We start from the raw sequence: 14,007 nt of genomic DNA on the forward strand, positions 1-14,007 counted from the left end.
TGGGCAAAAGTCATTCCTTTCAAAGGCATCCTATGTTTAGGGGCTCTTAACCCATGTCCCCCCCAAGACTGCCTCTCTCCTGCCTCCCCAGGCTGATCTAGCTAGAGCTGCTGATCGGCCACCTCACAGTTCTCACAGTTTATCCAACTCATATCTGCTCCTTACTTGCATCTGACATCTCCTCCAATGGTGAGACTAAATTTCTGTAGCATGTGTGTGAACCAAACCCACTGGGAGCCAGCTGTGCTAACAATGCACCCTCTTTTTTTTTTTTCAAGAGCACCCCAAGCTACCCATTCAGCACAAATGTATCACAAAGATTGCTATTTTCATGATTATACTATTTTACAGTATTGTGTAAATGAGAGCATGTAGGGATTTCTCTTGTTTGAGAATTTTTTATTTTTTTCTATAAGAAAGATATAATTAAAGTCATTGTTAAGTATCTCTCTCTTTTTTAGATACTTTACATGAAGCTTTGGATGAGAAATGTCTTTTTTAACTTTCTAGAAAAAGTTTTAATTTCTTTTGTAGAAAATGAAAACTGGTATCACTGTCTTTGTGCACAGATCCTTTAGACATTGTAAATCTCAAGGTCAATTTTTTCTAACCATCTATCTGTCTGTCTATCTGCCTACCTACCTACCTATCCATCATTCCATCCATCCATCCACCCACCCATCTCTATCAGTCTAGTCTAAAAATGGAAATCTCATTAAATATTTAGCCAGTGAATGAAGCAATCAATACCATACTCTGGTTATGCATTGCTGTGTAACATAAATTATCTTATTTTTGAGAATTCAGAATCTAGGATAGAGAATTTGGATCCAAACAATTTGAGCTGCGGTGTCTGGGGCTAAAAGATTTACTTCCAGGGAAGATTCTTCACACACACCTGGTGTGAAGCCTCATCCCCCGAGGCCCTCAACATGGCTCAGACTGCTCACAACCTGGGGAGCCTTGGGAGTCTCTTCAAAGATGAGTCCCAGAAGGGAACATCTTAACAATGAGAATTTTAAGGGGTTCAGACAGAAGTCGTGAGCTTGCAAGAGATCTAGCCTCAGAAATTACAGACCATCAATTTCACCACCGTGTATTGACCTAGAGTGAATAAAGGAGCAGATTCAAGGGGTGGGAGTGGCCTGTGGTATGGTTCATGGAAGGTGACAGCAAAGACCTCTGAGAACCAGTACTATCAGCCTTTCCTTTTCTGGAATGGAATATCTTTGTTGCCGTGGTTACTCCTACACATCCCAGATTTTTTGGACAAGCATCCCCTTCTCAAAGAAGACATTCTTTCTTCACATCTACACATTTCTGTCACAGGAGATGTCACATCCCTCTGCAGGGCAATTTACAAGTCTGTCCCTCTGTTAGACTCCAAACACCTGTGGGAATTAATGACATCGTAATCCATCTTTATATCTGGGTCCTTAATTTATCACTGGTGCTCTGTAAATGTTGGCTGGGTGAGCGAGCACATACACGTCAACACATTTACTCCTTAGGCTGAAAAAAATCACACGAGATGGGTTCACACAGCGGAATTCTTGTGTCTGGGTCAGGACGGGGTCAGGTTGTGGCCTTTTTCCCCACAATATTCACACGTGATGTCAGTTCGTATCAGGACATGATGAAATGACACAGCTGAAGCAACTGATGTGGAGGTGTTTCACGGTCCTGTCCGTGGAGGAGCCCTGTCTTTCCCACACATTTCAAGCAAACTTGTGAAGTCATACATTTATCTGGGCAGCCAGGTCCGTGAAAACAGAACTAAAGGTGGCTGAGATTTGGTTAGAGAGACATGGTGTTTCCCTGACTTCTCTAGCACTTCCTGTGTCTCCATTTGACTGAGAGGCAGGCTGGGGGGCCTCTGATGCAGGTGCATTATTCAGCCTCCCACCAATGAGAAGACGTGAGCCGATCCAGGCAAAAATGTCAGATGCTTTCATTTAAGCTCGTTATCATGAAAGTGTGTTGCTCATCACTATCCTTATAATAGAACTTTGTTATAGTGAGTATGCTTCCTATCTTTCATTTTAAGAAAACTTAGGAAGCTGTGGGGGGTAGGGGTATTAAAAACACATGAGTTCTATCCTCTGAACAAATTCTGAAGTACACTGTCAAGCAAAGGCATTGTGCTGTATCACTAGAACTTATTCATCAATTAATATTTATATCGATTAAACTACTACTCCCCACTTAAAAAAAAAAAAAGACAAAGAGTCACAAGGAAATACTGGAAGGTTATGTTGACTTATCTTGATGTCACAGCGTTGGCACATGCATTGATCCACCAAATTGTGTACATTGAATAGTGATAGCTATAGTTCTTTCACTGCATTTCAGTAAACCAATTAAAAAGTAGTTGTTTCTTTTTCATGTTTTCACTGCTCTATTTTTTGTTCCTATAAAGAATGAAAAGGAGGAAAAGCTAAAGAAATAACCAAGAAGATCTCCAAGGGGAAATAAATCAGGAGATAACAGAATGAAGAAATGAGGAAGAAGGACAAATCCTTAAGGAGAAATAAGGCACCAGAAATCCTAATTCAAGATACAACAGTGGCTTGAAGGAAAACTTCACCACTCCTTCCAACAACTTCAGTAGAGAGTTTTGTTTTGTGTGTGTGTGTGTGTGAAATTTTGGTTTGCCCCACCCTGATGTTCAAGTGTCAACCTCCAGGTAGTACTCAGCAAGACGCTGGAGAACATAAGTAAGGAGATGAACCCACAGAACTAGTTAGAAGGTAACAGTGAAATATGATTAAAAGAAGCGACAAATGTATGATGCGGAAGAGCGCGCTTAATGAATCTCCTCCATAATTATGAGCTGTGAGAGACGCAAAGTGGGCTGGGAAGCACACCCTTCAGGGTGTTTATTATTTTGGCCCGTGTGGCAGGTTGGGGCCACGAGTCCCTAGACCTGCTGACTCTGAAACACTCCACTACTGTCACTTCTGTGAGGAGTGTCAGCAGTGTCTCACAGTACTCTCCTTGAGCACTAGCAATGGGTTACCCATTTCCTAAGCTTATCAAAGTCCTGAAAAAGAGTCCAGATCCCCAGGACAATGTGGTTGTAAGCCAGGAGGTAGCAAACACCAAGGTCAGACTGGGGGTATCTTAGGTTTTGCAGACCATGTACTTTCCGTTGTGACAGCTTGACTGGGTTTGCATCACAGGAGCTGTCAGGAGCAATGTGTACACAAGCTGGTGTGGCTATATTCTGATAAGACGTCATGTCTGAGTGTAGAATTTTGAATTTCATGTAATTTTCATGTGTCACAAAATAATCATTCTTTTTTTAGCAATTTAGAAATACTAAAATATCCATAGCTTATAAGCTTGTAAAATTAATTCTTAGCTTGCACCTTGTAAAAACAGGAGTCAGGTTAGACTGGGTCAAAGGACTATATAGCTTGGTTACCTCAATGCATACTGAATCTATTAGGAGAGGTGAGAGGTGAGTTTTCACCGCATGCATGCATATCCACAAGTGTCCGGCAGAGTTATCTTACCTTGCCTGAAGCTGCCTGTAGACCTCGTTAGCTGGGAATACTAGTCTACCAAGCGGAAAGACAAAAGGCAGTCTTCTCTCTCTCGTCCTTTTCTGTGCATAGGTGCTGTTCTCTCTCTGTGTCTCTATAGCTCCATCTCGATCTCTCCCTGTGTCCCTCTTCCCCACTCTCCGGTTCCTTCCCCACTCTCCGGTTCCAAATTTATGTTCCTTAATCTCCACATGTCTCTCAGTTTTAATCAGCTAAACTGTAGTAATATGTAGCAAAAACCTTTGGTTTTGAAATTGTGGGGGAGGTGGAAATGTGAAAGGAATATTTGGTGTCATTTGAAAATCATACTAAATTCAAGTTTCTGCCACCATGAAAAGCATGTTCCAAATACAAGTTGAAAATTTCATCACACTAAGATTTTATATAGCAGAAAAAACCAGCTTTTAGACTCAGACAAATTTGAGTTCAGGTTTCAGACCCACCAGATAAGTAATACGTATAAATCTAAGCAACACACCAAAATCTCAAGATAAATTTTTTGAAGAATGCATTTTGTCCTACTTTAATTAGATCACTTACCCCACGTCTACACCAAGCAAATGACACAGCTGAGATTCAGACTTATGTTGAATTCTAGAAAGCTGTTTCTTCTAACAATGATATATTACAGTTTTATATCAGATCTGTCTTTTCCTTTTTCCTGTGTAGGCAATTCTGTGTCCAAAGATCTGGAACAATTAAGTAGAGGATGAATTCCTCCAGGATTAAAACTCAGAAGAGGAGACCGAGTTTTAGAGAGCTAGCCTGAGTTTCCACACAAACCTTGCAGTTGGCAATGCTATAGGGAGGCTAACTGGTTGTGCATGAAAAAAAAAGAGTATACAATCACTTTGTGTATTTTTTAAGCCAGAGAAAGGAAAGGTCATCAAACCGTTTTAGGAAATGGACAAGACAGAAACTGAATATGAAGGTGTGGACAGTCCTGGCTGTAAGACCACAGGAGCTAAGACTATGGTGAAGCATCTTGCCAGCACTTTGTCAGGGGAGGAAATACATTTTCCTACACACTGTCCCCCAATCTGACCCTCAGGGTGGGGAGTCCCTTCCTCCACACTGATTAGGAGCAAGTATCAATTAACCTGGAGGCCCCAATAGCAACAAATAAAACAATCTACTCTGGACACAAATCAAGCATTCAGGAAGCAGACGGCCATGCAGAGTATCACAGCACTGCCCCAGAGCAAGGGACATCTGAGAAAACCCAAGAAAAATGTAAGAGCACGTAGAACAGTAGCTCCAAAAATAAAGGCTAGAATTTAGAAGAATTGGGCCCTCCCTGGTGGTGCAGCAGGTTAAAGCACAGCACTAAGAAGCTAAAGCCACTTCCACATGAGTTCGATCCCCACCCCAGAGGTGACCACATGACGCGGCAGACCTCTCCTGACCCACCCACTGCTCCCCTAAGCAGTGTACTTCGTCTATTTGCCTGGTCTGCTCCCCGTTCTGTGTGTGGTGAGTCCTCTCACCATCCCTGCACCTCTGGCCTGTACCCCAGTTCTGTATCCATAAATAAGTAAATCTTAAAAAAAAAAAGATTTTAGAAGAATTGTGATTTTCCTATTAAGTAATTCAGCAGGTTACTGTTGAGAGCTTTATTATTAACCTAGAAAAACAGTGAGATAAATAGTGAAAAATAGAAAAAAACACAAGAGAAAAACCTAGAACACTGAAAAGGAGAAACCTGGGGTCTAGGCTTCTTGGTGAAGACACAAAGGTCCTCTGCAGCTGTGAGCCCTGTGGGGCTTGTAGGCAGATCTTCCCAAGGAGTGTCCACAGCCAATGACTGGTCAATACTTGGGTTACAGATGCAACCATTCTGGTCCAACTTTGGGCAACACTGGGCCATGTTCATCCTAGAGCTTGGTGTGGGGCTGCAGGAGACTTTGCCAGGTCCCTACATGATACAGTGCAGGTTACTGCACTGTACTTCAACCAAGTCTTGCTTTCTTCCCTTCCCTATGTGGTTCAGAATGCCTGATTTTGTTTAAAAAAAAAAAGGAGCAAAGAAAATCAGAAAATCATTGAAGTTGATTGAGGTCTTGATTCCTAATAAATACTCTGCAGGTTAAACTACTGCTGAGTATCGAACTCCAGAGAGGTCAACCTAAACAACCCAGGCTGAGGGAGGCTGAAGGACCCCACTGCCCTGCTGACAAGGACAGTGCCCCTGTGTCAACACACAGTGTCCTAAGAGGCACCCTCCCCTGGAGGCCCATGGGACCATTACCAAGATAGCATCGGGGGGCTCTGGAGCCCCTCTGTTAGGGATAGCAGGGGAGGAAAGTGATCACCATTCTGGCTGGTTGCCAAGGGCCAGACAACAACTAACCAAGGCCAAGTTGAATGGCTGTTAAGGAGGCAGAGAAAAACATGGGTGGCACCAGGGGTCCCCTCAGCATGTTAGGGCAGATCCTTGACAGACTGTGACTTCTCAGATGCAACGTCACAATCAGGTAGCATGAAATAACATTTACATTTTATTGTGGGAAAAGATCTGTAATCCAAAAGTCTAATCTCCAGTAGAAATTATATATATGTACATATAAAAACTAACAGCAAGAATCAAAATTTTTTGGGTTTTAAAAATGGTTTACTATAGGGGAAAAAATAGAAACATTTGAGGAAGTGCATTTTTGTACATGAGCTTACCAGGCAACACAGTAAGGGTATCAGAAAATAAAAAACAATAGGTCTAATTTTGGGAAGGGATATGATTGAAATTTTTCTTAAAATTACATTTTGAGGTTCATAAATGTGAAGATGCGGACATCTTTGATTTTTCTGTAGAGACTGGTGTGTGGTATTTGAGCAGCAATTCGTTCTATGGATGCTGAGATAATTTAACAGAAAGTTCTGTTAAATGAAGAATATTCTACTTTTTTACATTAAATTATGTAAAGTAAAAGTAAAATATCCTTGGGCCTCTATGGTGGTCTAAATGTTAAGTCTCAGTGCTATGACCACTGTGGCTTGAATTTGATCCCGGACCAGGGAGCTGACCCACATGGCGCGGCAGACCTCTCCTGTCTCTCCACTGCTCCCCTCAGCAGTGTATGTCAGTAGATCCACCTGTTCTGCTCCCTACTCTGTCTCTAGTGAATCCTCTCACCCCCCGGCTGGCCTACAACCCAGCTCTTAGATATAAAAATAAATAAAATCTAAAAAGAAAGGTCAAATATTTTCACATGTACTGTCTTTTTCTCCGTTCAGAGTATATTTTCTTCAACAAATACTTTGATACAATAAGACTCATCAAATAATTTCTCTATTGACATTTTTTAATCTTTCAAAATTAGATGATCCAAAACAAGGACTCATCAATTTCACTTCATTCTGTTATTGAATATGATTTTAACCAAGTAACAATAACAATGGCAATATTATATTTTATACCGTGTCAAGATGTTCTGACACACAAATAAGGAATTTCAAAATTACACCTTATGCATTACTTGAATTGTCATTCATTCTTTAATTTGTTAAATTTCTATATTCATTTAAATTCCTACTTTGATTTAGCTGTGATTAATGTCAATGACTTCTCATTTGCAAGTTTTGTTTTTAATAATTATAATTCAATAAAACTGCCAAAATCTGAATTTCATGGATTTCACTCATCAAATATTTAATTAAAGTATTGGAGCAGATTTTCATTTTAAAAGAAAAGCAGTCAAAATATACAAGATTCTGCTGCAGTAAACAAATTTCAAAGTGGTGACTTTCAAGGTCTTTGAAGGTTCACACTTTTCCAAGAGCTAGTGGATGATAAATAGCAATGAAAAATGCGAACGATACTTAAGAATTTTAAAATTTGCCCTTAATTGGGAAAAAAAAAACCTCTCACAAAATTTACCATTTTAAATATTTTATGTGTACCGTTCAGTAGCATTAAGTATATTCATATTGTACAACAAAATCCTCACTCATTTTGCAAAAGTGAAAACCTATACCAATTACATAACAATGTGTATTCTCTCCATCCCAGACTCTGGCAACCACCCTTTTAAGTTTGTCCCTATGAGTCTGACCACTCTAGCAATCTAGGATAATTCCCTCAAGGCTCATGCATGTTGTACGCATAGTAGAATTTCCTACCTTTCCAGACTGAATAATTCTTCATTGTAGTTTATTCTTCTTAACCAGACTTAGACATCAGAGTCCTCTTTTCAACTAGCTCTCAACTTTGGCCCATCTATCACTGCTAGGTCTGCATACCCCCAGTTTTTAGCAAGAATCCTACTAAATTGGGAAACAGAAAATCCCCACTCTTCATCCTTGATCATTCATCTTGTCTGATTTAGTTCCTCATTCCTCTCTTCTGTATCAAACTTTGTGCTGCCTTCAGCATGAATCTCAGCAAGTCTAAGTTGGTAGCAGTAACCCTCAGCTCTCAATATTTTCTTTTTAATAATTCACTGACCCTTTGCCTTTGAAGAATAAAATCTGATGTTCTGAATACCATGAGCCTGAGTCTGCTCCCCATTTTATCTTTCCATAAGTTAGGTTTTGTTTTGTTTAAAGATTTATTTATTTATTTATGCATACAGAACTGGGCTACAGGGCAGAGGTACAGGGGCAGTGAAAGGATTCACCATAGTCAGAGTGAGACGCGGAACAGGCAGACAGATGAAGTACACTGCTGCAGGGAGCAGCTGGAGAGACAGCAGAAGTCTGCTGCACCATGTTGATCACCTCGAGGGCAGGGATCGAACTTGTGTCACCGTGGCTGCGGCCAGCTCCTGCACTTTAACTTGCTGCGCCACCAAGGAGGGCCCATAAATTAGGTTTTAACCAATGAGAACATATAAGAAGTTACTTCAGAAGTGCTGGTTTCTGCATCTTTTGAGAACATCCTTAGGTCAGCTCTATGACCATCTGTTGCTCATAACAATAGTTCTTTTATCTTTTTCCCCAGAATAACTTTGCCTTCATGCCTAAGGCCTTCATAGAGAACTTTTCAACAGTTATGCTAATAAAACACATGAATTTACTTCTCCACTCTAATATAAGTTGAATTCTTTTCTCATTAATTCCTTATGGTAAAGATGTGATACATATATACACCATGGAATACTATTCAGCAATTACAATAGTTAAACCCTTGCCATTTACATCAGCATGGATGGAGCTATGGAAGATGGTGTTCAATGAAGTTAAGTCACATGAAGGAAGAAAAACCCTGGATGGTTTTACTCATATGTGGGATACAGAGAAAGCAAAATAAAGGAAGAGGATAAAACAAAACACTCCTAGAAATATGGCTACAGAATTCAGGTCACTGTATGTGGGGGAAGAGGGTTAGGAAGCAAAGAGAGAGTGAGCCCAGTGGATTCTAGTTGGGGGGGGGGGGTGCTGTGCATTCCGTGGTGGATAAGGCATAGAAACCTGGGTGTGCACTCACCTGGAGAGGTGTGAACCCACTCCCCTAGGTCACACGCAGAGCTATAAACCAATGTACCTCAATTAAGAAAAAGAATATTCTTTATGTTTGGCAAATATGTATGTGACAATATTACTGCTCATAAGCTCAAGATGCAATTGTGGATGTAAGTTACACTGGAAGTTACGTTTACGATAAACTCATTTTAATTTCTTTCTCATTTATACATTGTGCTTGTTCATGTTTTTCACTTGGGAACATGTAAAATCACATGCATTTTAGTTTACACAAAGAAGTGTATCATTCCCCCCCTTTGATATAAAAGTGTTTATTAATGTTTGAATGGAGCTTTCAAAAGTCAAGCACATTTAATTTGAAACTTATGAATAAAAGATTTGCACTTATATTAAATTTTTCTCTAAGGCACCTGTGTCTTTCCTTTATGGATCATTATGTTGCACAAGGAAGTTGTGTTAATTCATCGTGTTGCTATTTTAATTAATGCTTAACTGAATTTATTCATTCAAAGATACCAAGCCAGCATCTCCAGGCACCGGTCAGCACTCTGAATTCTCCTCAGTATGCTTTTTATTTAGAGAGGACTTTCATGCAAATGAGGACAAAAATGCTCATAGTTTCAAATCACGATCCATTTAGATGAATTATCTTATAATTAAATTAGTGAAAGAACTAAAAAATGTAATCATATTCCAGACTGAGGTGCTATACTAACTAGGCCTTGTACATTAATTCACAGTTCTCAAGTCTTCTCTTGTGTAAAAGTGTAAAATGTTGAGTTAGCAATCAAGGACGAATTTTTTTTTAAGATTCATTTTTATTTATGCACACAGAACTGGGGTACAGGTCAGAGGTGTGGAGCTGTGAGAGGATTCACCAGAGACAGAGTAGGAAGCAGAACAGGCTGACTGATGATTTACACTGCTGAGGGGAGCAGCCGGTAGGTCAGGAGAGTTCTGCCGTGCCATGTGCTCACCTCCAGGGTGAGGATCAAACTCATGCTGAAGTGGCTTTAGTTTCTTAGTGTTGTGTTTTAACCCGCTGCACCACTAGGGAGGGCCCCAAGGAGGAATTTTAGAGAAAGATTTAGGGAAATGATGAATGCTGCTCTCCTGGAGAGGTCAAGGTTGAGGGTTATCACCTGTCAACTTAAGCCTAGGGAAAGCGATTTCAAGTGGATATTCATGATGTTTATTATATGTCCTGAAAATCCGAGATGCAAAGTAAACTCATTTCTGTTTATTGCCTGAAAAACTTGAGGGGGGACAACCTGGTGACAGAGGCTAATTGAAATAGCACCATAGCAGAAGTCTGGGAATTCATTGCATTTGCCTCTGAAGAGCCCAAAGTAACTGGTTCTCTTGCAGACTACACATGAGAATGTACAATGGAATAAGAGCATCTCATTCTTCCATGTGTGGACAGGCAAGGGATTTTGGAAGATCTACTGAAAACTAGAATTGTATTTTCTACCACCAGCAAATTTAGGAAGAAGCATAATCGGCCAAGCAATAATGTTAACACATTTGTCCATAGTTAAAAGTTCCAAGTTATGGAACAAGGGTCTCAGAAAAATCCAAGACATTTCTCATGAGCGAATGAGTCAAGGTCAACTACCTCCAAAGCTCAGCTCACAACAACCCTAAGTCATTCACACGGTTTTGAATGAAAGAATTTCCAGATCCTTATATCTCTCTTTCCTCCACTGCTGAAAATGAACCAAAAATCTACCGATGAAAAAATCTGCTAGCAAGGTGACAGAGGAAAGAGAAAAGTGCTGGTTATTGGAAGAGAAAAGGAACCTACAAATCTTACCCTAACCCTGCAAAAAATCTTAGCCAGAATCAGGTACTAAGTTTTTAAATCAGTATCCTGGACAAATTAATCATTGGATTGAGATTTTTTTGTAGACAGAAGTTACAAATTGTTGTTACCTAAGAGTAGTCAGAAGAGCCATGAGCCCTGATTTACTTTGTGGATTCAGGCAGGAAGGTTCAGTTCCATAAATTGGGCTTGAATGTGTAGCAGGAGATGGAGGAAGCATTTGTTGCTTGTGTTGGGAAGGCAAGAGTCCTGCTTACCCACAGTGGTTTCATTTCCCTTACTGGCCTTTAGACAGCAAATGCATGATTGTCTTAAAAAAAAAAAAAAAAAAACTAAAATTTTCTAGGAACCAGTCAAGTCATCAAGACTATTCCAGAGGCCGAAAGGGCTATGATTACTGAAAGCAGGACACAGGTGTTTCATAGAATGCCTCTTTCAAGATCATACTTCCTAAGTCTTAAATCCAAATACAAAACGTACAAACTCTGTTTTAACAGTTACACTCTCCTTTCTTGTATGCCTCTTTTCCTGTGACTTCTTGTGACAACTTTCCAAGTTGGATTTACTTTATAAAAATTCAAATTCTGCGGTCAAACTTCCTGAGTTTCTAACCTAGTTCTACCACTGTACCCAAGTGCATTGGGGAATCATTTATTCTACCTTAATCTTCATTCTCCCATGTGCAATCATTCTATAACCTGGCACTGTGTGTTATGTAATAAATATTCGGTTAATGTTGACTAATATGTGTGATTTTCACTGTCAAACATCTAAGTTTCAACCTCTAGTCTCCATCTTGAACTCAATCCCTCCACATAAACACAAAATATGTGTGTCTCGTGGATTTGGGTATTCAGATCTCTTGATTTATTTCATTCCCACCTATTACCTAGGTCTTTAAAATGCACTGATCTCTTTCAGACTCACACCTCTTTTCTGAACTGCAAATGCAAACATAAGACTGCTCACTGAAATTTCCACTTGATATCCATTACCTTCACATATCCAACACTTCCAAAATCCAACTCAATCATTCTGACCCTCTGATACAGATGTCTCTCTCTCTCTCTCTCTCTCTCTTTCTCTCTCTCTCACACACACACACACACATACACACACACACACGCACAGAGCCTTTTTGAGCACTTTATTTCCTAGAGGTACTGACAATATGAGCATCCTAGTTACTTAAACCAGAAATCGATGAATTGTCCTAGATTCCTTCTTCTCCCTCATTTCCCATCTCAATTTGTCACTAAATCCTATAAATTTGTCTCCCAACTATTTCACAAATCAGTCAACAATTCTCCAATGCTATTTTAAAAAATTAGGAATAAGGCCCTCCCTGGTGGCGCAGCGGGTTAAAGCACAGCACTGAGAAGCTAAAGCCACTTCCGCATGAGTTCGATTCCGCCTGCCCCAGAGGTGACCACATGGCGCAGCAGACTGCTCCTGACCCGCCCGCTGCTCCCCTCAGCAGTGTACTTCATTGGTCTGCCTGTTCTGCTCCCCGTTCTGTCTCTGGTGAATCCTATCACCCTCCGCATCTCTGGCCTGTACCCCAGTTCTGTATGAATAAATAAATCTAAAAAAAAAAATAGGAATAAAAGAAAGGCATTTGGCCAAAGCACACACAGTACTTCAGGATTTAGCTATCGGCCATCTTTCCCCCCTTTGCCCCTGAATACCAACCACGTCCAACTATTTTCAATTTCCTGAAAGCATCAGATTTTCTTTTGCCTTCTTGGCTTTAAACATTGAGTTCTCTCTGCCTGGGGTGTGGCCACTTCATTTTATATTTTACATAAAATAAATATAAGCAAGCAAAGCACCCACTGATTACATTATCAACTCTATTCTCTCAACAACCTTGGCATGGAAGTACGCTCACCATTTGAGAAAAGAGGTTCAAGGAGATCAAGTAACTTCTACCTCATCCTTCAGCTAGAAATTGTCAGAACCAAGTCTGGTCACTTGTTAAATACTAACATAGAGTGTTAGTTTTTTTCTTTATATATAGTTTATTTTTTACATCATTCTTCATTTTGTGCATTTTTTTCATCTCAGTTGTAATCCCCACAAGCTTCCCACTACCAATTTACCCATGTGCCATCACCACAGTCCAGTGTATTGTAACTTTTATAAGAATATCAAAATGCAGAATCAATGAATTTGAGTAAATTATCCAAGATCATAGGGATGGTTCACAACAAAGTGTGTGTATGTGTGTGTGCATGTATAAAAACCAAGATGTAAGATTTTTTTTATTGTATTTGTTAGACTTGGCCAAGTTTCCAGTCAAAAAAATAAAGCACAGTGACAACACTTTTGTTCAACCAGACCCATGTCTGTTTTTGAATTGTCCTTTCCTCTTTCACCAATGGATATTTTTCAAAATCTGAACATATTATTCTCTCCTCTAGCAAAATGTCCTGCCCTTCCAGCCTGTGACAATTAGCTCCTGCCCTCATATACCATGACATTTTCTATCTACACCATCCAGGCTGGAACTTAATCCCACAGAGGTTGCATTTTTAAAATCCTATTTATATCCATTTCTTTTCATTATAGAGTGTGACTTAAACTTTTTCCATACATTGTCCTCTTGAGTTTTGTAAATGCATAGTCGCATAACCACCACCAAAATCAAATACAGATAAATTTCATTAACGCAGAAATTTCCCCATTCTCCTTTAGAGTCATCCTTCCCTATTACCTCATCCTCTGATGATAACTGATCCACTTTCTGAGTCTATAATTTGAAATTTTCTAGGATATCACATGCATGGAATCACACAGAATGTAGCCTCTGGAGCCTGACTTCTTTCATTTATCATAATGCAATTGAGATTCATCCACACTGTGGATCAGCAGTCTGTTCCTTTCTATTGCTGAGGAGTATGATATAGCAGCCTGCTAGTGGACATTCAGGTCATTTCAGTATTTCTCAATTAAAATATTGCAAATATTTGCATTGATGTTTATATTTAAAAAGTATTTGATTTGCTTTCCTGAATTTCCAGAAATGAAACAATGAAACTGATGCTTAGTGAACATTCACCTTCATATATATATATAAAAAAAGAACACACCTTTTTTTCAGTTAATATACTATTCTTAAAAAAGGAAAAAGAAAGAAAGAAAGAAAGAAAGAAAGAAAGAAAGAAAGAAAGAAAGAAAGAAAGAAAGAAAGAAAGAAAGAAAGAAAGAAAGAAA

This window comes from Condylura cristata, unplaced genomic scaffold (genome assembly GCF_000260355.1).
Source record: "Condylura cristata isolate star-nosed mole 26May11 unplaced genomic scaffold, ConCri1.0 scaffold00012, whole genome shotgun sequence".
Classification (NCBI taxonomy): domain Eukaryota; kingdom Metazoa; phylum Chordata; class Mammalia; order Eulipotyphla; family Talpidae; genus Condylura; species Condylura cristata.